Source organism: Orycteropus afer, unplaced genomic scaffold, assembly GCF_000298275.1.
Source record: "Orycteropus afer afer isolate SDZICR_OR568_19922 unplaced genomic scaffold, OryAfe1.0 scaffold00288, whole genome shotgun sequence".
Classification (NCBI taxonomy): domain Eukaryota; kingdom Metazoa; phylum Chordata; class Mammalia; order Tubulidentata; family Orycteropodidae; genus Orycteropus; species Orycteropus afer.
This window is the reverse complement of record NW_006921875.1, coordinates 984,250-1,011,827: the sequence shown is the minus strand read 5'-3', so window position 1 is coordinate 1,011,827 and position 27,578 is coordinate 984,250.

Genomic DNA, 27,578 nt, shown 5'->3' with positions numbered 1-27,578 from the left:
AAACAACAAAAACAGGGAAAAAGACTTCTAACAAATAGGAGCAACAGATGTAGGTAAATGAAAACACAAAGGAGGAAATGAGGCAAAATGAAGTCCTGATGTTATTGTTGGAGCCCAGCTCCAGCTATGATTTTTCCAGGACTTTCAGGGTTCTGAACCAATTAATCCTTCCTCCTCCTTTATTCTTCAGCAAGCTTGAGTTGGATTCCTATAAACCAAAAGAATTCTGGCAAACACCATGAGACAAGCCCAGAAGCCACAGAACATGGGGGCCCTGGGGCAGAAGGATGAACAATAGAAATCAACATAATATTATTTAACAAATGTTTACCAAGAACCCACTGTGTGCCAGGTACTATTTCAGGCACTCAGAATACAATGATAAATAAGCCCCAATCTCTACAATGAAGGAGCTCACAGTTTAATATAGGAAACAAATATGTCAGATGATTTGGTTTGGGATAGGGGTTGGTTGAAAATCCATGGTTCTATTCCTCTAATTGTAGGAAACATTATAAGACAACTTTTAAGCTTTATTCTCCCTACTGGTGTAGCTGACATCTCTTGTCTCTTTCCCCAAAGGATGGGGGTGGATATGGTATGTGACATACCCAGGCAGTAAAATTAGCAAAGGGAAAAGACATGAATTAATTCAACAAATGTGTTTTCAGTGCCTACCAGGGGCCAGGCACTGTGCTAGGCTCTGGGAATCCAACAGCAAACATGACAGACAAGGTCCCTATTCTGGTGGATCTTGCATTCTTATTGGGGGTGGGAAGAGGCAAGAAAAAAGATGAGCAAATAATTAATACCAGATAGGGGAGCTCTGGTAGCATACTGGCTAAGACACTTGCCTGCTAACCAGACAGCTGGCGGTTCAAACCCACCAGCCACTCCTCAGAAGGAAGGTTGGGCAATCCTACTTCCGTAGTGATACTGCCTCGGAAACCCAAGGAGGGGTCACTATGAGTCGGGGCCGACTCGACGGCACATAACAACAACAGTGGTTTGTGATGTGGAGGAAATAGAACCGGGTAATGTGATTTTCAGAATCAACACAGTGACAAGGGCAATGGGTTTAATGTGATATACTCACACAGTAACTGGGCTTAAGGTAGAGAGGGCTACTTCAGGTAGGGCAAGGAAGGTCTTTCAGAACAAGGAGCATTTAAGCTGACTCAAATTACTGTTGATTCTACCAGGAGGGAAACTGATACGAGGTTCTTATCAGTACATGTAAAGACAAAGAGCAGGGAGGGAACATGCCGAGCTTATAGGCACAGGTTCTTGAGTGTTAATACGTTTTTGTACAGATAGAATTTGGTCAGAAACTTCTTTTCTTGTAACACATCAACTATTTAGGGGATTGTAGGGGAGGGGACATAAAGCTCCCACGAATTGATTACCAATATTTACCCAAAAAACCTGACAGTGGTCAGGCTGCAGTATTGACTTGGATAAGTAAACAAAATGGGATAGAGTCAGGCTTGTTTGTACTTTATTCTATCTGCAATGGGAAGAAAATAAAGAGTTTGCAGTAGGAGAGGGAACAGAGTGGAGGCATCATCTCTGATCTCTTCCTTCCTTAAATAATAATAAAAAGACAGTTGCTGCTGAGTCAATTTTGACTCATGGTAGCTCCCTGTGTGTCAGAGTTGTTGTTATGTGCCATCAGAGTAGAGCTGTGCTAATTCTACTCAGAACAACAAACTGAACTCTGAACAATGGCTGATTTTTCAAAAGTAAATAATCAAATCTTTCTACCAAGGCATCTCTCAATGGACTTGAAACTCCAACCTTTTGCTTAGCAGCAGAGAGCATTAACGGTTTGCACCACCAAAAGATTCCTCTTCCTTTCTTATCTATTAAGCAAAACTCAAATTATCATTCCTGCAAATCTCCTTGAACGTTAAAATTCTCCAAAATCTAGGATTTGGTTCAGATTTCTTCTGTCCTTATAATGGGTCTACTTTATAATTGGTCAAACAAGTTTTTTTTTTCTTTCCAATGACATGGGGAACTTTTGTGAGTGCTACTCCAACTGTAATGGCTAAAGACAGTGGCTAAACATATGGACATGGAAGCCAGCTCCAAGTTTGGGTTCCAGCTCTGTTACTTACTAGCTGTGTGATCTTGACCAAGTCACTTAAGTCTCTCTACAATTCCTTTCTTCTGTAAAGCGAAACAGGTAAGATTTCAGCCAAGGTAGGGCTGTGAAGAGTGAATGAGATAATACACTTGATGTGGCTGATACAAAGGTAGCAATGCAATACACAGACAGAGAGAGCAAGGACTTTGCTGAGCTGTAAGCACAGGTTCCTGATTGTTCTGGTGACTCGTTGTTGAGAGAGTTTTGTAAAGAAAACTTGCTTTCCTGTAATACTTCAACTAACAAGAAAGTTAAGAGGAGGTGGCATGAAGTTCTCACCTACCAATTACCAATGTTTACTCAAAGAATCTGACAGTTCTATTATCTTCCAATTCTGGAAACAAGGAGATGGGTGCAAATTTAATGCAAATGGCAATACAACTCACATCTCTTATGCAATTAAGTGATTTGTTTGTTTGTTTGTTTTCTGGTGGCTAAGTAACCAGAAAGATGTTTACTTGTGTTTTATTGAGTTTTATTGACTATGCAAAAGAATTTGATTGTGTGAATCATAACAAATTGTGGATAACATTGAGAAGAATGGGAATTCTAGAACACTTAATTGTACTCATGAGGAACCTGTACATAGACCATGAGGCTGTTGTTCAAACAGAAAAATGGAATACTACGTGGTTTAAAATCAAGATGGGAGAACATTAGGGTTGTATCTTTTCACATACTTATTCAATCTGTATGCTGAGCAAATAATCCAAGAAGCTATACTATATGAAGAAGAATGTGACATCAGGATTGGAGGAAAAATCATTAACAACCTGCGATATGCTGACAACACAATTTTGCTTGCTGAAAGTGAGGATGACTTGAAGCACTTACTGATGAAGATTGAAGAATACAGTCTGCAGTATGGCTTACTTCTCAATATAAAGGAAACAAAAATCCTCATGACTGGTCCTATAAACAGCATCATAATAAATGGAGAAAAGATTGAAGTTGTCAAAGACTTTACATTGCTTGGTTCTACAATTGATGCCAATGGAAGCAGCAGTCAGGACATCAGACGACATATAGCACTAGGAAGGTCAGCTGCAAAGGACCTCTTTCAAGTGCTGAAGAGTACAGATGTCTCCTTGAGGACTAAGGTGCACCTGACACAGGCCATGGTATTTTCAATCATCTCATATGCATGTGAGAGCTGGACAATGAATAAAGAAGACCGAAGAAGAATTGATACTTTTGAGTTGTGGTGCTGGCGAAGAATGTTGAAAGTACTGTGACTGCTAAAAGGTCTAACAGGTCTGTCCTGGAGGAAGTGCAGCCAGAATGCTCCTTGGAGGCAAGAATGGCCAGACTTTGTCTCACCTACTTTGATCATGTTGTTAGAAGGGACCATTCCCTGGAGAAGGATGTCATGCTTGGTAAGGTGGAGGGTCAACGAAAGAGAGGAAGGCCTTCAACAAGATGGACTGACACAGTGGGAGTGGCGATGGGCTCAAGTATAGCAAGAATCATGGAGCTGGCTCAGGACCAGGTGGTGTTTCATTCTGCTGTGCATAGGGTCGCAATGAGTCAGAGACGACTCGATGGCACCTAACAATAACAACAAGGAACCAAAGAAGTCCGTGGGTGGTGCAAATGAATAACGTACTCGGTTGGAGGTTTGAGTTCACTGGGAAGCACTTCAGAAAAAAAGTCTGGCTTCCAGATTCTAAAAATCTGCCAATGAAAACCCTATGGTGCACAACTCCACTTCAACACACATGAGGCCATCATGAGTGAGAATCAACTTGATGGATCAAACAGTGCTAAAACTAACAGATGATTCTCCTGCCTATGAAAGTGAAGCAATGTCCCACCATGACTGGGCAAAAAATGAAGCAGGAAGGAGAGGATCAGAAATTCCTTTCCCTTCCTATTCTGAGTTAAGACCCCAGCGTATCTGCACCAGAGCTGTATATGGACAGGAACATGCCAAGCCCACCTCTATGTATCGATTCTCCAACAAGCTCAGAGGAATGTGGATTAGTCCTCTAACTGGACCTGCTGAAGTAATTGGGAGATCAGATGTTCTCTTTTATGTGCTATTTGAAGCAGTTTTCCTTTGGGGGCTTTCTTTTTTTAATGCATTTCTGATTCAGTCCAGGATTTTAGAATAATGGTAGCTTATGTGTGCTTAGAAAGACAGGAAAAGGAAAATAAGAGATTCAAATCATGCTTTTAGCTTTCAAAGGATAGCAATCTTTGTGGCAGTGACTGTTTCAAAATGCATTAGCCTCTTTTACCCTAACACGATGTTTGCTCTTCCCGCTCTCAACTAGTTTTCATGTGCGTGTGTGTTGGGGGGAGAGTGTTTGACATGAAAACCTTATGCTTTCTGTTTGTAGGTTTAAAGGCCTGCCCAAACTGTGCCAGAAAACATTCACTCCAGCAGGTTTTCTCCAAAACTCCCATCCTTTGCCATTCATGTGTCTTAATGGGCTTTCCCAGGCTGTCAGAGCAGAGGGTAAGTTTGGACGGCTGCCTCTGATGATCATTTTGCAATAATCTTCAACACTGTAAAATTTACACAGTGTATTGTGTTATCAGAGTAGGCCTCACCACAACATTTGCAGAGCCCAGGACAAGAGTAGAAATGGAGGCCCACATATGCCACGTATAATTTACAGCTGCAATCATGATATACCCAGAGCCTGGCCCCTATTCCTCCTTAAGGTGCCACAGCCTGCTCCCCAGGACTCATCCTCTTAACCTGGAGGCTAATGAAGTTGTGCTCTTCCCCTTACCAGCCCAGTCCTGGGTGAGCCTGGTGGTAGTGTTTGCCAGGACAGGGCTAAAGGGCAGAGCAAAAGCTGGGCCTGGAGTCCTGGTCATTGGACCTGCCCAAACCTAGGGTAGGAAATGACCCAAGCAAGCTGCCCAGGGATCCAGTGTGGGCAGGTTTTCCTCTACTGACACTGGCTTTTCAAGTAGTTGTATGTACCTCCTCAAGCCACACCATCCAAGCAGAGAGCAGAGAGAAGTGTGGTTATCTAGAGAACCCAGTCTGGGTGATTCAGGGCAGCAAAACATTCTCTGGTCCCTGGGATGGAGGCTCTGATTTTCTCCTTACTCTACATAAAACCTCATACTCTTGACCCCTCACCCTTCAGCTTGGAACCCTGTCCAGCTTTCCCACCCCTTGCCCATAATGCCCATGTGTGTAAATGGATACTGGACTTTAAAGACACTTGCTTATCAACAAGACAGAAAATAACAAATGCTTGAGAGGCTGTGGAGAGATTGGGACTCTCATACACTGCTGGTGGGAATGTAAAATGATACAACCATTGTGGAAAGCAATATGGCGATTCCTTGAAAAGTTAGAATTAGAAATACCATTTGACCTAGCTATTCCATTACTAGGTGTATACCCTAAAGAAGTGACAGCCAGGACAAGAACAGACATATGCACACCCATGTTCATAGCAGCACTATTTACAATAGCCAAAAGATGGAAACAACCTAGGTGCCCATCAATAGAAGAGTGAATAACCAAACTATGGTACATACACACAATAGAATGCTATGCAACCCTAAAGAATACTCTAGAATCTGCAAAACACCACATAACATAGATGAACTTGGAGGACATTATGCTGAATGAAATAAGTCAGTCACAGAAGGACAAATATTGCATTAATCTGTTATTGTAAAAAGTCAAGGAAAGGCTTATATATGGAAGGATATTTTCTTTGTTGGTTACCAGGGGAGGGAAGGATAGGGAGGGAACACTGTTAGATAGGTAGAAACAAGTATTGATTTGGGTGAAGAGAAGGGCAATGTACTAAATGTGAATGATCAATATGGTGGCATTGAAAAAGAGGAAGACATAGGGAGGTGCAAGGGAGGTACAGACAACAAAGATGAACCCTTTTGCACATACAGTACTGTGTTGTCAGTGAAGGCAAACATGGATAGATGGGTGGATGGGCTGAATTATTAGGTATGTCTATGCAAGGGGGGAAGGAATGTTGGGCAATCTCCTTTCGTAGTGATACTACCTCAATAACCCAAGGAGGGGTCGCTTGATGACACATAACAACAACAGCAACATGCAAGGGGGAGTGTGCCCAAGACCATGAATAGGGTTGGCACACGTTTCTACAAGTATATTGCTAAGTTCTGTAAGAATTCCCAGGTGTATAGTAGAGCTGACAAGGGGCAAGTTTGTAGTCACTTCTTGGTCACAGCTAGCTACCTAGAGGGAGTGAGTAGACCATAGTCAGGACCATAGTCACAGGGAACATCAAGCTCAATTGGCATAACATACTACACAAAACATTGTTCCACCTCCTACTTTGGCGAGTAGCCACTGGGATCTTAGAGCTTGTAAGCAGCCATATAGATGCAACAGTGGGTCTCTCCTCATCCAGAGAAAAGAAGAATGAAGAAAACCAAAAATTCATGGAAAGAGTCTAAGCAACTGGTACACCATGCGATCCTCAGCATATATGACTATAAGACCAGAAGAACTAGATGGTGCCCAGCTACCACTGTCAACCACTTGGAGTGGGATCTATGTAGGAGATCCTGGATAGAGGGAGAGCAATGTGGAACAAAACTCAAAATCATCTGGGAAAAATAAAAGGGGGGGCCAGGTTTGCTGGTCTGATAGAGCCTGATGGAACCATTGAGACTGTGGCTCCTAGCTGCCCTTTAGGTCTGGAATTGAACCCACACCTGTGGCTTCCAGCCAAACAGAAGACAGGCATATGAGCTGAACATTTACACTAGGTAGATACACTCCTTGGAGAGAACAATCATGGGAGAAAGAAGGGCTGTGTTTGCACTGGGATACAGCTCAGGGAGCAGGAGGGCATGGAGGGATAGACACAGGGAAGAGGTAATTATCAGGAGGAAGTGGGAGGGGAGCTGTTGCATTGTGGTAAATTGTAGTCAATGTCATGAGACAAAGTGTATGTGAACTGCTTTATGGAAAGTGAATTTGCTCTGTAAATTTTCACCCAAATCACAATTTAAAAAAAAAACAAAACAAAACAAAAAAAACAACTTTCTTATAAAACCAAAACAAATAATCCAACAAAATCTTTCCATTTTGGTGGTGTGAAAAAGTGGAGCTCTCTACACCATGGGGCCCAAACTAAGTTGCCTCTTACCCAGGTCTAACGACAGGCTGTATCACAGTGAATTGTACTGACCATTGCACTGGCCAAAGTTTGCTGGTGAATTATGGTGGACATCAGTTGATGGTGCCTATTTGGGTTCCAGTACCTTGAATTTTCATGAAGGAAGTACTCTCTCACCACCTAGGGCAAAAAGCCTTGGTATCACTATCAGTCAAGATATCCTGTACTCCCCTGGCTCAGAGGCAGACCTCTTGCATGCTATCTCCTGGCAATTTGAATACAAGAACAAGAAACAGGAGTATCCACTGGTTCCTACTTTATGGATCCTTGTAACTTCCCTAGTTCTGCCCTTCTCAATGCCTGTTCTGTAGCTCTGCCTTCCACTCCGTGGACTCCTGCATATACTTTCAATAAATTCCATTTCTATTAGGTTCACCAGTGTTGATTTCTTTCACTTGCAAATACATTAATCATGTAGGCTTCATGATGTTGAGCAAAGTTAGACTTCAGCTTACTCCAACAAAGGAGCATTGAAACAAATCTGATTTCATCTGCCTGCCCAAAAAACACCAATGGATTCTTCCCTCCATCCTCACCAACCTCCCCTAGCCTGCACCTCCAATCATCACTACTGCCCATTCAACCTCATTTCAACCCAAATCTGAATAGGCCTTCACACCTGGCTCTCTACCCTGATTCACCACTTCCCTCTTATATAAACCCTCCATTCTAGGGACACTGGTCTACTTGACAACCTCTGAGTAAGCCTGCTATAAATTATTTTTACATTATTAAGCATACATTATTGTTCTGGTTACCTAGTGCTGCTCTGACAAGAATATATCACAAATGGGATGGCCTTAACAAACAGTTTATTCTTACAATCTGGAGGCTTTAAGTCCAAGTTCAAAGTGCCAGGCTGTAGGGGCTGGGTGAAAACCCCTCAACCTTGGGGTCCAGCTCTGTCTCCTGCTCCCAGTCCACTGGAGCTAGAGGCATTTCTTCACTCAGACAGCTGCTGGCTGCTGAGGCTGAGAAGCCCCAAGGTTGACAAGTAAAAGGGCCCGTCCTGATGTTACCAAACCACACAGCAGGCCAGTAATTCAAGTCCATTGCAAGTCCCAAGGTTGGCAGAGCATGGCAGGCCGCTGAGTAACGACACAGCTATATGCAGGGTCCAAGCGTGCCATAGGCTAGAGACCATTCCCAAGGCTTCTCCTTAAGTACAGGAAGCAGACAACATTCCCAAAGGCAGCTACTCAGCTGCTTGTGGTAGATCCCACCATGGAGCTGATTGCCAGTCCCATCATGGGGAATAACTACCACCAGCTGCCCAGCCACTCAACCAGGCCCAGCCAAGTTGACACACAAACATAACTACCACAATTATATATTAGGAATATGCCAGTTAAAGTTTCAACTCTAAAGACCACTATTCCAGAGGCTGTTGGCTATTCTATCAGAAGACTTATCCTTCAGCCTGGATTATAACAAGAGGACAGTCTTAGTTTGGTCCTCAGAGGTCTCTAACACTTCACTGAAACCAAAGAACCAAACTCACTGCCATTGAGTCGATACTGACTCATAACAAATCCCATTGGGTTTCTGAGGTTGTAAATCTTTACAGAAGTAGATTTCTCTATCTTCCTTCCACAGAGAGGCTAGTGGGTTTGAACTGCTGACCTCTGGTTAGTTAGCCAAATGCCTTGTCCACTATACCACCAGAGCTCCTACCATTCGCCTTACATATATGTATCTATTTGATCTCCATAATGAACAGAGAGCATCCCTTGAGCTCAAAGTCTTCTTCCACAAGCAGCAAATTCAATTACACCAGACAAAACCCACTGCCATCAAGTCAATTCCAACTCATAGCAACCCTTTTTAGGACAGAGTGGGACTGCTCCATAGAGTTTCCAAGGCTATCAATCTTTACAGAAGCCAAATGCCTCATCTTTCTCCTGCGGAGTGGCTGGTAGATTTGAACCAGTGATCTTTTGGTTAGCAGCTGAATCCTTTAACCACTATACTACTAGGTAATAACAGCACTATCAGCCACTCCTTGGAAGGAAGACTGGGCAGTCTACTTCCATAGAGATGTTGTTGTTGTTGTTATGTGCCGTCGAGTCAGCCCTGACTCATAGCGACCCCTCCTTGGGTTTCCGAGGCAGTATCACTACGGAAGTAGGATTGCCCAACCTTCCTTCCAAGGAGTGGCTGGTGGGTTTGAACCGCCAGCCTTCTGGTTAGCAGTCAAGTGCCTTAGCCACTATGCTACCAGAGCTCCAGAGATACCAGCGCAGAAACCCAAGGAGGGGTTTGGTTTTGTTTGGAGCTCTGGTGGCATAGTGCTTAAGGCATTTGACTGCTAACCAGAAGGTTGGCAGTTCAAATCTATTAGCCACTGCTCAGAAAGAAGGTTGAGCAATCTATTTCTCTAGTGATACCACCTTGGAAACCCAAGGACGGGTCACTCTGATAGGATCGGTCTCGACTGGCAGTGTGTTACGTTGTGTTTTTGTTGCAGTAACATAGCATTTATTTTTTATTACAATTTTTTACTGTTACTTTCTAGTTATGACAGAATTCCCTAGATGGCACAAATGGTTAACTGCTCAACAACTAGCTGAAAGATTGGCAGTTCAAAACCACCCAGGAGCATCTTGGAAAACAGCGCTGGTGATCTGCTTCCAAAAGTTCACAGCCTTGGAAATCCTACGATGCAGTTCTCCTCTGCACACATGGGGTCGCCATGAGCCTGAATCAATTCAATGTCAGGTGATTCACCAGGAACCGGAATAGTGTTCAAAGGGTGCTCAACTCCCTACATTTGGGGAAACACTGATGTACATCATCCCCCCAATTAGAACAGTAGGTCACAGAGGGCAGTGAGCATGTTTTACTCATCTCTGCAAGTCCTACCCAGCTGGTCTTATGGCAGACATATGATAGGTAACCAGGAGTTATCAATATAAAATGGCTTGAAAAAAATAAAAGAATATTAATTCAGATGCCAGGAATTTGGAATTGATAATGCAACTGAGCCAACTAAAATAATAATAATAATGTAAAGATGTATGTATTGAATTTACTTAAGAGACTATATTCTTAAGCATTTTGTCATTCTTTTGCTTACCAGTGTTTCCAACCAAATCTCCCCTACTCATGCAAACCAGGGCTTCCAACCAAATCTCCCCTACTTATGCGAACAGACTTGGCTGAATTTCTCACTGCTTATCTTCAATTCCCTATTAATGAGAGTCATTACATGTGTCAGCTCAAATATCATCTTGTTGGAGTTGCCTTCCCTGAGCACTGCCCTAAACCCACACTCTCCTACGCTTCCCTACTTCATGATGCCCTAGCCCTGTCAACTGTTCCTTCATAGCACTGAGCAGTTTTTAATTATATATTGATTTGGCTGATCATTTGACTACTGTTTATCTTCCCCATTAGATGCTAAGCTTCCTGAGCAGAGAGGCTTTATTTACTTGATCATTTCTGGCTTCCTGCTCCCAGTACCAGACTAGCACTTACTAGGTGCTCAATAAATATCTGATGGATGAATGAACAAATGGCTTACACGTGTAATTTCTTTTAAACAGTTAGCCAATTCAACCTTTTGTGGTAATTCAGACTACTCTTGCCTCCAATTTGCCTGAATAAACAAGATTTTACAATCATCAATGAGTCCAATCCCTAATGAAGCTGTTTCTAAGGATGTAAGTTTAAGATCCACCACCCATCTGTCAGTTTGTCATACTGTGATATGTGATATGACATACTGTGTAATTGTTGCTGTGATGCTGGAAGCTATGCCACCACCCTCGGTTTAAATTTAAATACCAGAAGGGTGGTTTGAATTGAAATGTTGACTCAACAGCATTGGGTTTGATTTGGTTTGGGGAGGGTCACTCATGACAGGCAAGTTTCAGTGGAGCTTCTTCAGTGGACTAAGACAGATTAGGGAGAAAGGTCTAGAAACCCACTTCTAAAAATTAGCCAGTGAAAGTCCTATGGATCGTGGAGTATTGTCCATGACTTTCACTTGCTTACTTTGAACACATCCTTGGTGTGGTGGTTAAGTTTGTGTGTCAGCTTGGCTGGTCCTGTTTGAGTGGCTGGGCAGCTGAATCCCCATGATAAGACTGGTAATCAACTCCATGGTAGAATCTACTGTGAGCAGCTGAGTAGCTGCCTTAGGGATGTGATCTGCTTCCCATATATAAGGAGAAGGCTTGGGGAACAGTCTCTAGTTTATGGCATGCTTGAACCCTGTATGTAGCTGTGTCATTGTTCAGCAGCCTGCCATGCTCTGCCAACCTTGGGACTTTCAATGGACTTGAATTACTGGCCTGCTGTGTGGTTTGGTAACATCAGGACTGTGTCTTGTTACTTGTCGACCTTGGGCTTGTCAGCCTCAGCAGCCAGCAGTCGAGTGAAGAAAAGGCTCTAGCTTCAGTGGGCTGGGAGCAGGAGGCAGAGCTGAACCCCAAAGTTGAAGGGCTTCCACCCAGCCCCTAGAGCCTGGCACTTTGAACTCAGACTTAAAGCCTCCAAACTATAAGAGAATAAACTCCTGTTTCTTCAAATCATCCCATTTGTGTTATATTCTTGTCAGAGCAGCGCTAGGTAACCAGAATACTAGGGAGACCAATCACCAGAAAAGAACATCATTTTTGGTAAAGCAGATGGCCAGCAAAGTCCCAGTGAGAGGGACTGACACAACAATGGACTCCGGTATACCAATGATCATCAAAATGACACAGGAATGAGCAATGTTTTGTTCTGTCATACATAAATAAGGTTGCCATGAGTTGGAGCTGACTTGACAGCAACAAGTTTAAGATCTCAGTGGAAACTGAAAACACTTACATGCTATCTAGTGCCTCACCTAGGATAGACAACTGAGACCCTGGACAAAGTACAAAATAATTGAAGGACAGACCCTCTGACAACAACTAGAATAAGGACACCATTACACGTTTGTTTCTGCAGCAGGTCCTTTGTGTCACACTTGAAAACATGCTGTTTCAACCTGAATTGCTCTAATTTTCATGCTTCAAAAACGATTTTTCGTTGTTTGCCTCATGTCTTATCATTCTTTTGCGATCAGTATTCCCAGTGTAGAGTTTATCCCGCTCCTGATTCCTCTTCTTTCTGCAGTGTTGCTCCTCAAAGTGCACCCTGCATCCCTCCATTGTGTTGTGATATCCAAACAAAAAACAACTTCCTCAACTAACCAGATGTCCTTATGCTTCTTTTTTTCAGAGTGAGATACTGTGGCTTTGTGAAGAGTCTGCTCATCACTGTTTGCAATGCTTCTGAGGATAGTATGGGTACTTTTGCATAGTATCTCCATTACCAGATCTTCAAGAATATCCCAGGGCAAATTTTTCTCCCTCAAACTAGCAAGTTTACCAGTAAAAGGTGCCAACTGGCTCGACCTCCTGCCAGGCCAATTCTGATGCCTGACACAGCCCCATGACCAACTTGTCCCTTCCTGTCTCCCACCATTCACATCCCTTCTCCATTCTACATCAGTATGATCTCTCTACAAGGAATATCATGCTCAGCCCCCTGCTTAATGCATTTAACCAATTCTCTAAGCATTTAGTAAGCATCCACTGTGTGCTGGGCACAGGACTAGATCCTGAGGATATTGTGATGAACAAGAAAGATAAATTCCTACCTCTGTGAAATCTCTTCTCTTCTGTTGGCAAAGATGAATGTGAAAGGATATCAAAGCTCCCATTGCCTTCAGGATGAAATTCAAACCTTCTTTAGGAAACAATGAAGGCTCTTCAGGATGTGGGCTGTGCTTGCCTCTTTTTGAGCATGTTTTACATGTTGCTTCTAGAACCTTCCCCAGCAACACATTCAGTGCTGTAGGTACTCATGTCTCATTAGACATGCCATGCTACCTCTGATTGCCTGGCCTTTGCTCATGCTCCCCTCGCTGTGTGTCTTGCCCTTCTTTCTCTTCCCCAATCCTTTTCCTAGAAACTTTCTATTCACTACTCAGCTTAGAAGTTACTCTCTCTCCGAGAAGCCTTCCTGCCCACTCCCCACTGCCCACTCCCTACTCCTTCCGCACTATGAGTAGGTGGCTATCCTCTGCACTTCACCGTACCCTGTACCCACTGTTACCAGAGCACATAACCAGCAGTTTATGATGGTCTGTAGTCTTATTCATTGTTAATACGCCCCCACATGTCAGCAATTAGCAGTGTTAAGCTCATTTCCCACCTTGGTGCTCCCATCCTAGACCCATTGTACTGCTAAACTTTTTTCTAGAAGAGTTTTCCAGAGTTGGAAATGTTCATTGTCTGAAGTCACAAAGCTGGCATGAGATGGAGATGGAATTTCAACTCATGTCTCCTCCCTCCAAATCCAGTGCACTCTGACTAGCCTGAAAAAGCAAATCACATTTAGGAACAACTGACTGGGATTTGGGGTAACTTATAAGTAGGATGACCAAGTGTCACAGTTTGCCAAAGATGGTCTTGGCTTATATCTAATGCCACAGTATAATCATTAACAGAATCTCAATTATCCCAAAGGCGTTTGCTGATATTTTTATAGGGCCATTGTCAAAGGCGCAGCAAGTTGTTCTAAGAGAGCCAGGACCACAAACAGTAAAAACCTTAGATAAAACTGGACCACATGATGCTCCTTTGTGTCCTAGTTAATGAAGCCCATTTGGGGCAAGTGTTTAGTGCTCACTGTCTGGAAGTTTACTCAGCACTCTAGAAAACTAGTGTCATGACTGCCAGCAAGCCTGTGCGGGATGTATCCAGACTTTGAAAGTAGGAATGACTGTGGTGAGAGAGGAGTCTGGTTCTTTAAATAACACTGAGAAGCCCTACAGATGGTACCAGACTGTTGGCAGACTCCACCGCTTAGTAGAGCCAGGAAAGAAAAGTAAACAAAGCAGGAACAGTGCTCTTCAGCCAAGGGCAAACAGATTGTCCATGATGGTCAGTGAAGAACAGATTGGCCGGTCCCTGTGGGAGAGACAACAAGGAGGAAGGTAGTGGAAGAGTGCGAAGAAAGTTTCAGTTTGATAGTCCTCAAGTCGGGATGGCCCCAGGTCTTCAGAGAGGACTCCTCTGTCACAGTGGTTCCACGAGTTGTTCATTCATCAGTCCCTGGACTCTCATCTTCTGTCCCAGAGGCCCCGAGAATAGTGAGAAGGAAGAAGAGAAGTCAGGGACATTGTCTCTGCCCTTAAGGAAATCCAGATGGAAACCACTTCCTCGTCACAAACTCTTGAATTAATCCTTAATCTGAATAAGAGCATTCTGATGGTTCATAAATGATACCTTCAATATTATGGAGAGATAATTTCTAGAACTAGTTGGACTTGATGGCACATAACAACAACAACAACAACAGTTGGACCTTCAATTGTTGCATTTATTATTATAAAGGAGAACATAGAACTCTAACTCTTAAAAGAACTACAGAATCATGGAAATCCAACCCATTTTTTTTTTTTCTAGGTCGTGGTGAGAAGACAGGGAGTTTAAAAGAGGAAGGGAAAAATGTTCTCACTAAATGTGTCTGAAAAAATCAGACATATTAACTTGAGGATATGCTGTCAGAAAGAGGATCTTGCTCCTCCAAACCAAGCAGGAGAACCATGAGAAATAGTCCAGGTTGTCATGACTAAATGAAAGCAATCAAAATGTGTTGTAGATGCTTCCCCAGAAACAGACTACCATCATTGAGCCTTGTCCTTAAGGAATCCTATAATCCTGTTTTCATCAGGTCATCTTGAGTTCCTTGCACCATGGATAGAACACAATAGGAGAACCATTGTATCTTAGAATACTGAGATTAGAAGATAGTTCTAATTCAGCCACAAAACTCTCTCCCTCCTTGTTCTAAATTCCAGAAATCAAAGAGATTGCAACTTCTGTCCTTCCTTCAACCCAAGCAGTCATTTGAGGTACCATCATAGTAATAATTCCTATCTCGAATTATGCAGCTACTAACAGTCATCTTCCTTCAGTTCTTTGACTATCTTATCACCTTTCCTGCCTCAGGGCTTTTGCACATGCTGATTCCAGTGCCTGAAAAGTCCTATCCACCTCTTCTTTCTGCATTCTTTGTCCTTTTTATTCCACAGATATTAATATTATGTCCGATATTATCTTCTCAGATGGACCTCTCTGATCATTCTATCTAGAATATATCTCTCTTCCCCTTCTTGATTTTTATCTCAGCACCCTAGTAATTTCTTCTTCATATAAACTATTTATTTATGTTAACCCTGCTGATTCTACAGACTCCAAAAAGTTGCTGAATGGTAAAATGAGAGAATTCACATGTATTTGATTTGAATCATTCTCCTCCACAGATTGTCATGTCAAGAGCCACATGTTCCCCATATGCTCTTATTTCCCCAGCATTAGGAGCATGGATCCCAGGACTGAGTAAGTACTTACTAAAGATTTTTGTGAGGCTGGATATTATTCTGAGATACCACCTAAGGGCTTTTTTTCTTCTATTTTCCATCCCTATGCCGGTAGCATAGTGGCTAAGACACTTGCCTGCTAACCAGACGGCTGGCGGTTCAAACCCATCAGCCACCCCTCGGAAAGAAGGTTGGGCAATCCTACTATCCGTAGTGATACTGCCTCGGAAACCCAAGGAGGGGTCTCTATGAGTCAGGTTTGACTCGACGGCACATAACAACAACAACAACAAATGCCACTGCTTTAGGGAAGGTACATATGAGAGAACAAGATGGAAGTAGTCCTCATGTCTTCCTGGTTTTGTTTTTACAAATACCTAAGCCCTCAGTAAGAAGCCCTAGTAGCATGATGGTTAAGCACTTATCTGCTAACCACAAGGTCAGTGGTTTGAACCCACTATCCATGCCATGGGAGAAAGTATGTGGCCATCTCCTTCCATAAACATTTATAGTCTTAGAAACCTTATAAGGCAGTTCTGCTAATCCCTATAGCTCCCCCTCTCCCCAGTATAGTTGCTATAAGTCAGAATCAACCCAATGGCAGTGATTTTGATTTGGGGTTGGCTTAATTCCTCAGTGGATTCAGGGGCAATGCAGAGAGTCTTAAAACTTGGAAGGAAAATAAAGTCTCCCAGAATAAAGGAGGGAGAAGAAAGGGAGATTGTGTGGGGTTCCATAAAGCCAAGGGAACTGACCCCTTAGTAGGATGGAATGGTGGGTGTGAAGAGAGGGAGGGAGGGAGGGCTAAGCTACAGTTGAGGGGCTATCACAAAGGATAGGCTCTCATGTGGCCTTGCCTGAGCATGCAAGCAGCAGGAAGCCATAGGAGCTTGTGGTGTTCACGAGCACAGAGATCATGGATAGCTCGGAGACATATAGACAGATGAACAAGAACTAGATAAGGAGCCTCCTACCAGGTGCCTTGATACTGCTCAAGGCTCCAGAATTGCAATACAATCTGCAAGCCATGAAGCACCCGGGAAAGATTGAGGCTACATCAATTTTCCTCCAGCCCAGCAGAGCTGAGAGTATACAACTAAACTGAGATCAAGAAAATAAAGAGAATCACATTTCTAAAACAAGTGACCTTGTAGATGGAGTCAGACCTGCCATAATAGAATAAACAATAGATGGATGGGTGAGCTTTATATGAAATTTAAGAGTATATCCTTTTGATACCCCATCAAGAGCTGTTAAATTCAGAGATGCTTTCAATGATCATGTATACAGCAAGTTTCTTCCCTTTAATAATTTACAAGGTAGGGAAATGGAAAAAGTTTGAGCTTTAGAGCCAGACAGCTCTGTCACTTACTCACATGTGACCTTGGACAAGTTACTGCACTTCCCTGAGCCTGAGCTTCCTCACTTGTGATGGAGATAATAGCCTGCTTCATGGCTGAACCCAATATGATACTGAGCATATAGTAATGCTTCATAAATGGATTCAGACATGCCAACAATCATGAAGATGACACAGGACTGGGCAATGCTTTGCCCTGTTATACATGAGAGCCCCATAAGAAGAAACCAACTCGATGAAAACTAATGACATCAATAATGCTTCATAAATTGTGGCTATAAAAACTTTTATGTAAAATATGCATATGTGTCTGCCCTCAAACCTTCAAAAGATGTTCAAGTTAGGTAGCCTATTTCACCGTTACCTGTAAAGGAATTAATGTCAGAGAAGTTAAGAGATTTGCTCAAAGCCAAGCAAGTGGTAAAATTGGAACTTGAATCCACATCCATAAGACTCTTTGTCTAGTGCTCTATTCACATGTATTTACTCAAAAGTATCTATTGAGGGCCTAATCCGTGTCAGGCACTGGATATACAGCAGAGAAATAAAAACAGCAAGAAACCCCTGCCTACATGGAACACACATTCTAGAAGATTCATGATTGACCTGTTAGCAAGTCACTTTCTTTTTCTTTCCAGCAATGAATATGGGTTCTACCTGTTAATCAGCTCTCCACCATTGATTCCTTAGAAAACACGGATTTACCAGGTGGGAAAAGAATATTTGTTAAGCACGTATGATATGTTAGGCATAGGAAGAAAGGCCTGGTGATCTACTTCCAAAAATCAGCCAGTGAAAACCCTGTGGGTCACAACAGTGTGACCCGCAACCAACTAAAGGGATGGCACAAGACAAGGCAGCATGGGGTGGCCATGAGTTCAGGGCTGACTCAAGGGCACTAACAATATGTCAGGCACTTTGCATGCACCCCATTTTTACCACACATCAGGCACTTGGCACATGGTAAACATAACTCGATCACACAGGAACTGAGGCTCTGACCTTGACCTCATTCCAAACATAACTAAAGGAAAGGAATCTGCAGGACATCAAATGCCATCAACACTAAATACACAACTCACTTTACTGTCTGCAACTTGCTTTGGCTTTGTTGTTGTTGTTAGGTGCCATTGAGTTGGCTCTGACTCATAGTGACCCTATGCACAGCAGAACGAAACACTGCCCAGTCCTGGGCTAGCCTCCCATTCCTTGCTGTACTTGAGCCCACCATTGCAGCCACCGTGTCAATCCATCTTGAGGGTTTACCTCATTTTCGCTGACCCTCTACTTTACCAAACATGATATCCTTCTCCAGGGACTTGTCCCTTCTGACCACAGACCAAAGTAGGTGAGATGAAGTCTGGCCATTCTTGCTTCCAAGGAGCATTCCAACTGCACTTCTTTCAGGACAGATTTGTTCATAATTCTGGTAGGCCATAGTATTTTCAGTATTCCTCACCAACACTATAATTCAAAGACATCAACTCTTCTTCAGTCTTCCTTACACATTGTCCAGTTTTCACATGCATATGAGGCAATTGAAAATACCATGGCTTGGGTAAGGTACACCTTAGTCTTCAAGGAAACATGTTTGCTCTTTAGCACTTTAAACAGGTCCTTTGCAGCAGACTTGCCCAATGTAATATGTCTTCTGATGTCTTGACTGCTGCTTCCAGTGGTGTTGGTTGTAGAACCAAATGTTAGAGTGTGGTTAGGGGTTAAAATCAAGGGACAGATTGAATAGCAAAATTTTTCTCCAGAAAATGAGGGGTTAACATTCTCTTTTGCAGAGTTAATTTCCAGACGTATCCTTGCAGCTGTTTTTCTTGTAAACTGTAAGACTCCTTTCCCATTGTCCCATAGGATATTGGAGTATGGATTCCAGGAAGCAGCACCTACCCAAAGGGCCAGGTTTGCCAGGCTCTCTAATTCATCCCATTCCTACCAGAGGAACTCCAAGTCTATCACCTGGAGAGCCAAGGAGTGTGGTTTCTGTGGCTCTGAGTGGTTTAAGTCTATAGGGAACTGTTAGCTAAGCCTCCTCTCTGATGACCTCAGGGACACAGAGGACTCTCCATATGGATGCCTGAGAAGCCCCCCTTCTTACTAAAGACAGCTCAGAAACCTTCCCATTACTGTTGCCTCCTAACTCAAGCTCAGATTTCTTTCTTTACATTCAGAGCTCTCGGCAGCCTTCATTCACTCACCCAGTCAACATACATGTCTTCTATTCCAAGTCTCCTCCAGATCTGTATTATACACCCAGATCTTCCTGAAATTCAGGCTCTGGCCTGCCCCTTCCACACCATGTCTTCCAGCCTTCCTCAGATGATGATGGTGATTTCAGCTTACATTCATTAAGCACTTTGTCCATTCAAAGTAGGAGCTCTGGTAGCATAGTGCCTAAGGCACTTACTTGACTGCTAACAGAAGGCTGGTGGTTCAAACCCACTAACCACTCCTCAGAAGGAAGGTTGGGCAATCTACTTCGGTAGAGATACTGCCTCAGAAACCTAAGGAAGGGTCACTATGAGTTGGGCCCAACTCCACGGCACGTAACAACAGGTTCAAAGTATTTTACATGTATTATCTCATTTAATCCTCTCTATCAGTCACTAGGAAAAGCACCATGGTGGGTAGAGAGTTAGTGAAAATGAGGAAAATTCTCAATGAGATAGAGTGACACAATAGCTGCAACAATGGACTCAAACATATCAAAAATCATGAAGATGGTTCAGGACTGGGCAATATTTTGTTCTGTTTTAAATATGGTTGCCATGACTCAAAGCCAACTCAAAAGGCAACTAGCAACAACAAGATAAGCCTGTGAAATAGGTCCTATTATTATCCTTAATTTGTAGGCAAGGACACTGAGGTAACTAGAAATAAAATAAGTCACTCTAGGTCACACAGCAAATTCTACAGGAGTGGTTTTCAACTGGGCATGATTATGCCCCCTGTGGGACATTTGACAATGTCTAAAGACACTTTTGCTTGTCACAACTGGGTGGCAAGGTACTGTTGGCATCTAGTGGGTAGAGGCCAAGGATGCTGCTAATCATCCAACAGCGCACAGGACAGCCCCTACAACAAAGAAATTTCCAGCCCAAAAATGTCAACAGTGCCAAGGTTGAGAAACTCTGCTTTAGAGACATATTTCAGACCCAGACAGCCTTCTTGAGCATGCATTTACTATATCACTCATCACACTGCATTAAAATAATTTGTCTCCTACACTGGCTTATGACTTTCTCAAAGACAGGGGCCACTTCTTACACACATCTGTATCTCCTACATATGGCCTAGTAACTCAATAAATGTTTGTAAAATAAATGAACCGACTAACAAACAAATGAACAAATAATTCCCCAAATGGAATCTTCTCCTTCCTTCAATGACTCATTCTCTTTTCTCCCCTTTGGCCCTTGCTGTCTTCTGTCTTAATTTATAGTCATCTGGGCACTTGTCTCATTTTTCTCATTACAATGGAGTGTTCCAGAGGATGGCCTCAACATTGTGGTCTTGGTGGTTTGAGCATTTAATTCATGGGAGATTTTAGACAATATTTACTGAGATAGAATGTTCTCCGTGTCTTGCTTCTCCTTCCCATTTTCTCAGTTTTTCCACCTTGTCCTCATGTACTCTTTTAATCTACTGCAAATTTCAAAGTGGCCACAAGCTGTGTGAGGGAGAATTAATGGAAGGGCCAACTTGTCCATCAGCTGCAGAAGAAATAGTGCCATGGGCATGTCTATAGAGGCCAAAGAAAATGTTCTAATTGTTTTTCCTTTACTCAAATATGTATATAAATATACACACACATATATAATGAATACAAAATAATGAACCCAGTTTGGAATATATTAAAATTTATATCTACATAGGTACAAATTATAATTTTTACTATTTTTTATGGAGGAAGGGGCCTACAATAGCAAAGTGCCTATAACCCATTGCCACCAACTTGATTCCAACTCAGAGAGACCCTATAGGACAGAGTAGAACTTCCCATGCAGGGTTTCCAAGGCTATAATCTTTATGGAACTAGATTGCCATCTCTTTCTCCTACAGAGCAGCTGTTAGGGTCGGACCACCAACCATTTGATTAGCAGTCAAGTGCTTGACCACTGCACCATCAGGGCTCCTTGCAAAATGTCCAGTAACCCTGAAAGCCAGAATGGAGCCCTGGGTTCTGGTCAGTGTATTAGTTTCCTTGGGCTTCCCTAACAAAAGACCACAAAGTAAGTGGCTTAAAAAACAAAAATTTACTGTCATCCAGTTGCGGAGCAACATTGTGGGATGACATCAAGAACATCATCCATGAAGAAAGCAAAAAAAAAAAAAAAGCATTAAAAAGATAGGAAAGGAAGAAAAGACCACAACAGATGCCAGAAGAGACTCTCAAACTTGCCCTTGAACAGAGAGTAGCTAAAGAAAATGACAAGATAAAAGAGCTAAACAGAAGATTTCAATGAGTAACTTGAGAAGACAAAGTCAATTATTATAATGAAAAGTGCAAAGATCTGGAGATAGAAAACCATAAGAGAAGAGCATGCTTGACATTTCTCAAGCTGAAAGAACTGAAGGAAAAATTCAAGCCTTGAGTTGCAATATTGAAAGATTCTAGGGGCATATATATATATAGGGAGCTCTGGTAGCATAGTGCCTAAGGCACTTGACTGCTAACCAGAAGGTTGGCAGTTCAAACCCACCAGCCACTCCTTGGAATGAAGGTTGGGCAATCTACTTCTGTAGTGACACTGCTTCGGAAACCCAAGGAGTGGTCACTATGAGTTGGGTCCAACTCGATGGCACACAACAACAACAACAAATGGGCAATATATTGAATGTTGCAGGAAATATCAAAAAAAAAAAAAAAAAGATGAAAAGAATATACTGAGTCACTGTACCAAAAAGAAGTGGTCAATGTTCATCTGTTTCAGGAGGTGGCATATGATCAAGAACCAATGGTATTGAAGGAAGAAGTTGAAGCTGCACTGAAGGAATTGGCAAAGAACAAGACTCCGGGAATTGACAGAATACCCACTGAATTGTTTCAACAAATGGATGCTATGTGAGAGGTGCTCACTCATCTATGCCAAGAAATTTAGAAAACAGCTACCTGGACAACTGACTGAAAACATCCATATTTGTACCCATTCCAAAGAAAAGTGATCCCACAGAATGTGAAAATTATCAAACAATATCATTAATATCACATGCAAGTAAAATCTCCCTGGAGATAATTAAAAAACAGTTGCAACAGTATATTGACAAAGGACTTCCAGAAACACAAGCTGGAATCAGAAGAGGACATGGAATGAGGGATATCATTCTTGATGTCAGATGGATCTCGACTGTAAGCAAAGAATACCATAAAGATGTTTACTTGTGTTTTATTGACTATGCAAAAACATTTGGTTGTGTGAATCATAATGAATTATGGATAACATTGAGAAGAATGGGAATTCCAGAACACTTCATTGTGCTCATGAGGAATATGTACATACACCAGGAGGCTGTCGTTCAAACAGAACAAGGGGACACTGCATGGTTTATAATCAGGAAGGTAATGTGTCAGGGTTGTATTCTTTCACTATACTTATTCAATCTGTATGTTGAGCAAATAATCCCAGAAGCTGGACTATATGAAGAGGAACATAGCATCAGGATTGGAGGAAGACTAACAACCTGCATTATGCAGATCACACAACCTTGCTTGCTGAAATGAGGATGACTTGAAGCACTTACTGATGAAGATTAAAGACTTCAGTCTGCAGTATGGATTACATCTCAACATAAAGAAAATGAAAATCCTCACAACTGGACCAATAAGCAGGATCACAATAAAGGAGAAAAGATTAAAGTTGTTCAAGATTTCATATAACTTGGTTCTACAATCAACACCAATGGAAGCAGGAGACAAGACATCAGATGATGTATTGCACTGGGCAAATCTGCTGCAAAAGACCTCTTTAAAGTACTGAAGAGCAAAGATGTCTCCTTGAAGACTAAGGTGTGGCTAACCCAAGCCGTGATGTTTTCAATCGCCTCATATGCATGTGAGAGTTGGACAATGAACAACAAAGACCAAAGAAGAGCTGATGCTTTCTAGTTGTGGTGTTGGCAAAGAATACTGAAACTACCATGGACTGCCAAAAGAACAAACAAATCTGTCCTGAAAGAAGTGCAGCCAGAATGCTCCTTGGAAGTGAGAATGGCCAGACTTCGTCTCATGTTCTCAGAAGGGAAAAGAATATCATGCTTGGTAAAGTGGAGGGTCAACAAAAAAGGGGAAGACCCTCAACGAGATGGGTTGATGGTGGCTACAATGATGGGCTCAGGTGTAGCAAGAATTGTGAGGCTGGCACAGCACTGAGGAGTGTTTCATTCTGTTGTACACAGGGTCACTATGAGCTGGAGCTGACTAGACAGCACCTAACAACAACAATAACAAGTTCTGAAGGCCAGAAGTCCAAATTCAGGGTGTCAGCAGGCCATGCTCTCTTCAAAATCTCCAAGAGATGATCATTTCTTATCTCTCCTGGATTCTGGTAGCCCCAGGCACATTCTGGGTGGACCAAGGGCAGCTGCAGCATAACTTCATCTCTGACTCTGTCTTCACATGGGCATTTTCCCTCTTTATCTCCTCTCCACTTTTATAGGACACCATTCAGATGGCATTAAGACCCATCTACTCCAAATGACTTCATGCTAACTTAACAATATCTTCAAAGACCATATTTCCAAAGAAAGTCTTGTTCACAGGTACAAGGGTTTAGGGCTTGAACATATCTTTTGGAGGACAGAATTTGACCCATAACAATGAGTATTTGGAGCCTTCTGATCCCCACCTCAATTAGTGCCATCAGACAGGTTTTCTCACAACCAAGTAGAGGAAAACATTCAGAGTCTGAAATAGCAACTATGTTAGTTATCTAGTGCTGGTTAACAAGCTACCATAAGCACGGTTGTATGAAATAACATGCAGTTATTATTTCCGTTCCTGCATGTCAGAAGCCCAGGCACAGCTCATCTGGATTCTCTGCTTCAGAGTCTCATGGATGGCACCCATGTTTTAGCTGGGGCTGTACCATAGTGACTAAGGCATTTGACTACTAACCAGAAGTCTGGCAGTTCGAACCCACCAGCCACTCCTCAAAAGGAAGGTTGGGCAATCTACTTTTGTGGTGATACCACCTCAGAAACCCAAGGAGGGGTCGCTATGAGTCGGATCCAACTCCACAGCAGTGAGTTTGGTTTTTGGTTTTGGTGGTCTCATCTGAGGTTCAAATGGGGACAGATCAGCTTCCAAGCTCATTCAGGTTGTTGGCAAATAATGTTCCTTGCAACTGTAAGATTGAGGCCTTTCACTCCTACAGGCTGCCTGCAGTTCCTGGTCATGTGGGCCTCTTTGTAGACCCTCTTGGAGTATGGCTGCTTGCCTCTTCAAAGCCAGCAGGAGAGTGAAATGGTCTCTAGCAAGGTGGAGTCTTATATGATATCATACATCACAGAAGTGACATCTTATCAGCTTTGCCATGTCCTTTGTGTGCGTGTGTGTGGGTGTGTGCTTTAAGTGCAAGTTTACAGAGCCAATTTTGTTTTATATTCAACATTTCATGTACATTTACTTTCACTCCCCAATTACCATCCCCCAGTCTCCTCCCTTCCCTGCCCAGTAACAATCCCCTGCCCCATGCACAGGAGTTACACACTCCTGTGTGTCCTGCATTTCCTCTGTGTGAATGGTGCCCCTCTGGTGCCTTGCGGTCAATTGCTCCAAGGAATGCATCTCCATAGAGTATGTGGGTGCATCACCCTGGGTGAGTGGTCTGCGTGTACATCTTTTTTACTATTGGGCTGAGAGCCAGTCCCTGGGAGTGAGTTTTATTCCAGGCCCAAAATGTCCCAGGGCCATAATACTAGGGGGTCTCACCTGACTCCATCCAACCAGTAATTCTGGTCATTATTGAGTTTTTGGATTTTGTTCCACATTTTTCCTTCCACTCTATCCAGGATCTCCAGTTTTGATCCTTTCTTGAGAGGTTGGCTTTGATAGCCAGGCACCATCTAGTTCTTCTGGTCTCAAGGTCTATCATGTCCTAGGGCTGATTGCTTCCAAATGCCCTTGGTTTTTCACACTCTTCTTCACTTCCGATGATAGAAGACCATTAGCTGCATCTTAGATGGCCGCTCAAAAGCTTTTAAGACCTCAGTCACTACTCACCAATGTAGGTTGAGGAACAAGATTTTTATGCATTTCATTATGCCAGTTGAGTCTGGTGGCCCCCAGTACTATGGTCCTGAGTTAATAGATCCATTGGATCTCTCTCCCACAATGTCTGGCTGTTGATGAGGGATTACTCTATGTCTGTCTTCTGTTGTTTCTGTAAGGACTGTGGGTATTTTGTATCACTGGTATCTGTGCAAGATTAGCTTCAGCTGAATCTATCCTTGGTCTAGATATAATCCTGTTCACTGAGCCCCATCTGATTTTCTCAGATGTTTATGAGTTTTTTGCCACGTCATATTGATTAGAAACAAGTCACAGGTCCTGTCCACACTCAAGTGGAGGAGATTATACAAGGGCCCAAACACAAGAAGTTAGGGAACACAGGACTCACCTCAGATTCTGTCCACAAAAACCTCATGAACACTGCTCAAGCCACAGGTAAACAAGGGCTTTGTCAACCTGCAAGCAGTACAGAGCATTTCATTGGCTGTTCCTAGCACCTGAACTGTCCCTTGGGATGCTCCTAAGAATGCTCCCTTGCTTCCTTCAGTTCTTGGTTCAACATCATTTCCTCAGAGAGGGAAGGGTCTTCTGCCTTGATGTTCCCTGCATACAAACTGTCAATACATCAGTCCCGATAAAAAGCTTGATGGGCAACACTATTATCTCATGGTCATATCCTTTTCCTTGATCTGCCCTGAACTCCTGCAGACTCATTACAAAATGACATACATCATTCTCAGGCTGGACCAATTAGGTGCTGCTGTGCCTTCTTCTTTTTGCTCCCCTCCTACCATGGAGATCTTAGTGTCCTTGGTGATGTAGCTACAGGGTGAAGGAAGCTGCCCAACTCACATCAGATTTAATACAAATGTGGAGCAAACCTTTGCTGTATGCTAAAATTTGGGGACTAATTTGTCACTGACCATAGCCCAGTCTGACCACACAAATATATCTGTTTACTTACCAGAACGTTTATCACCATACAACATTACACTAGAGAAATGTGTACTAGCATGTACACTCCATGAAGGCAGGATTTTTATTTTTGACAGTGTATAGCACACTATAAAATTAAAGCTATCACTCAGATCTTATTATTTCTTACTTTACTTAACCACCACATAAAGTTTGTTTGAAACCACTGTCCTGGTGTCACAATGCTTAAGGGCTCAGCTGCTAACCAAAAGGTCAGTAGTTCAAGCCCACTTGATGGCTCTGTGGGAGAAAAGACCTGGTGATCTGCTCCCATAAAGATTACCAAACCAAACCAAAGTCAGTGCCATCAAGTTAGATCCAACTCATAGCGACCGCTCCTTGGGTTTCTGAGGCAGTATCACTACAGAAGTAGACTCCCCAATCTTCCTTCTGAGGAGTGGCTGGTGAGTTTGAACCATGACCCTTCTGGTTAGCAGTCAAATGCCCTATAAAGATTACAGCTATGGTGGTTAAGTTTGTGTGTCAACTTGGCTAGGCCTGGTTGAATGGCTGGGCAGCTGGATGTAGTATTCTGCATGATGAGACTGGTAATGAAATCTATGGTGGGATCTACTGGGAGCAGCTGAGTAGCTGCCTTTGGTTATGTGGTCTGCTTCCCATATATAAGAAACCGCTTTGGGAATGGTCTCTAGCTTATGGCATGCTTGATCCCTGCATGTTCCTTGGGACTTTCAATGGATTTTAATTAATGGCCTGCCATGTGGTTTGGTAACATTGAGACTGTGCCATTTTATTTGTGAACCTTGGGCTTGTTAGCCTCAACAGCCAGCAGCTGCTTAAGTGAAGCGATGCCTCTAGCTTCAGTGGGCCGGGAGCAGGAGGCAGAGCCGACGCCCAAGGTCAAGGGGTTTTTACACAGCCCCTAGACCCTGGCACTTTGAACTTGGACTTCTAGCCTCCAAACTGTAGGAGCATAAACTCCTGTTTGTTAAAGCCATTCCATTTGTGGTATATTCCTGTCAGAGTGGTACTAGATAACAAGAACAGTAGCCTAGGAACACCCATGAGGCAGTTCTACTCTTTCACATTGGTCAATGTGACTCAGAATCTACTTAATGACACACACAAAAGTAGGTTTGTTTTCTCTTTTGCACTTTAGAAAGAAGAGTGGGTGTTCCCAGGTAAAAGAGCACTGGGGAGGGGACAGGCTGCTGGGAATGGAACACTGGAACTGTGTGTGGGTAAAAGGAGTGGCCAACTCAGGATGCTACTATGCCCTGACCAGCACTATCACAACCCATGGAAGGTCCTGCTGTCCCAAGGAAATATATAAAAAGGGGATGTATGTGCCATGAACAGAGCAGGGGAGATGGATGGAAAACAAATCA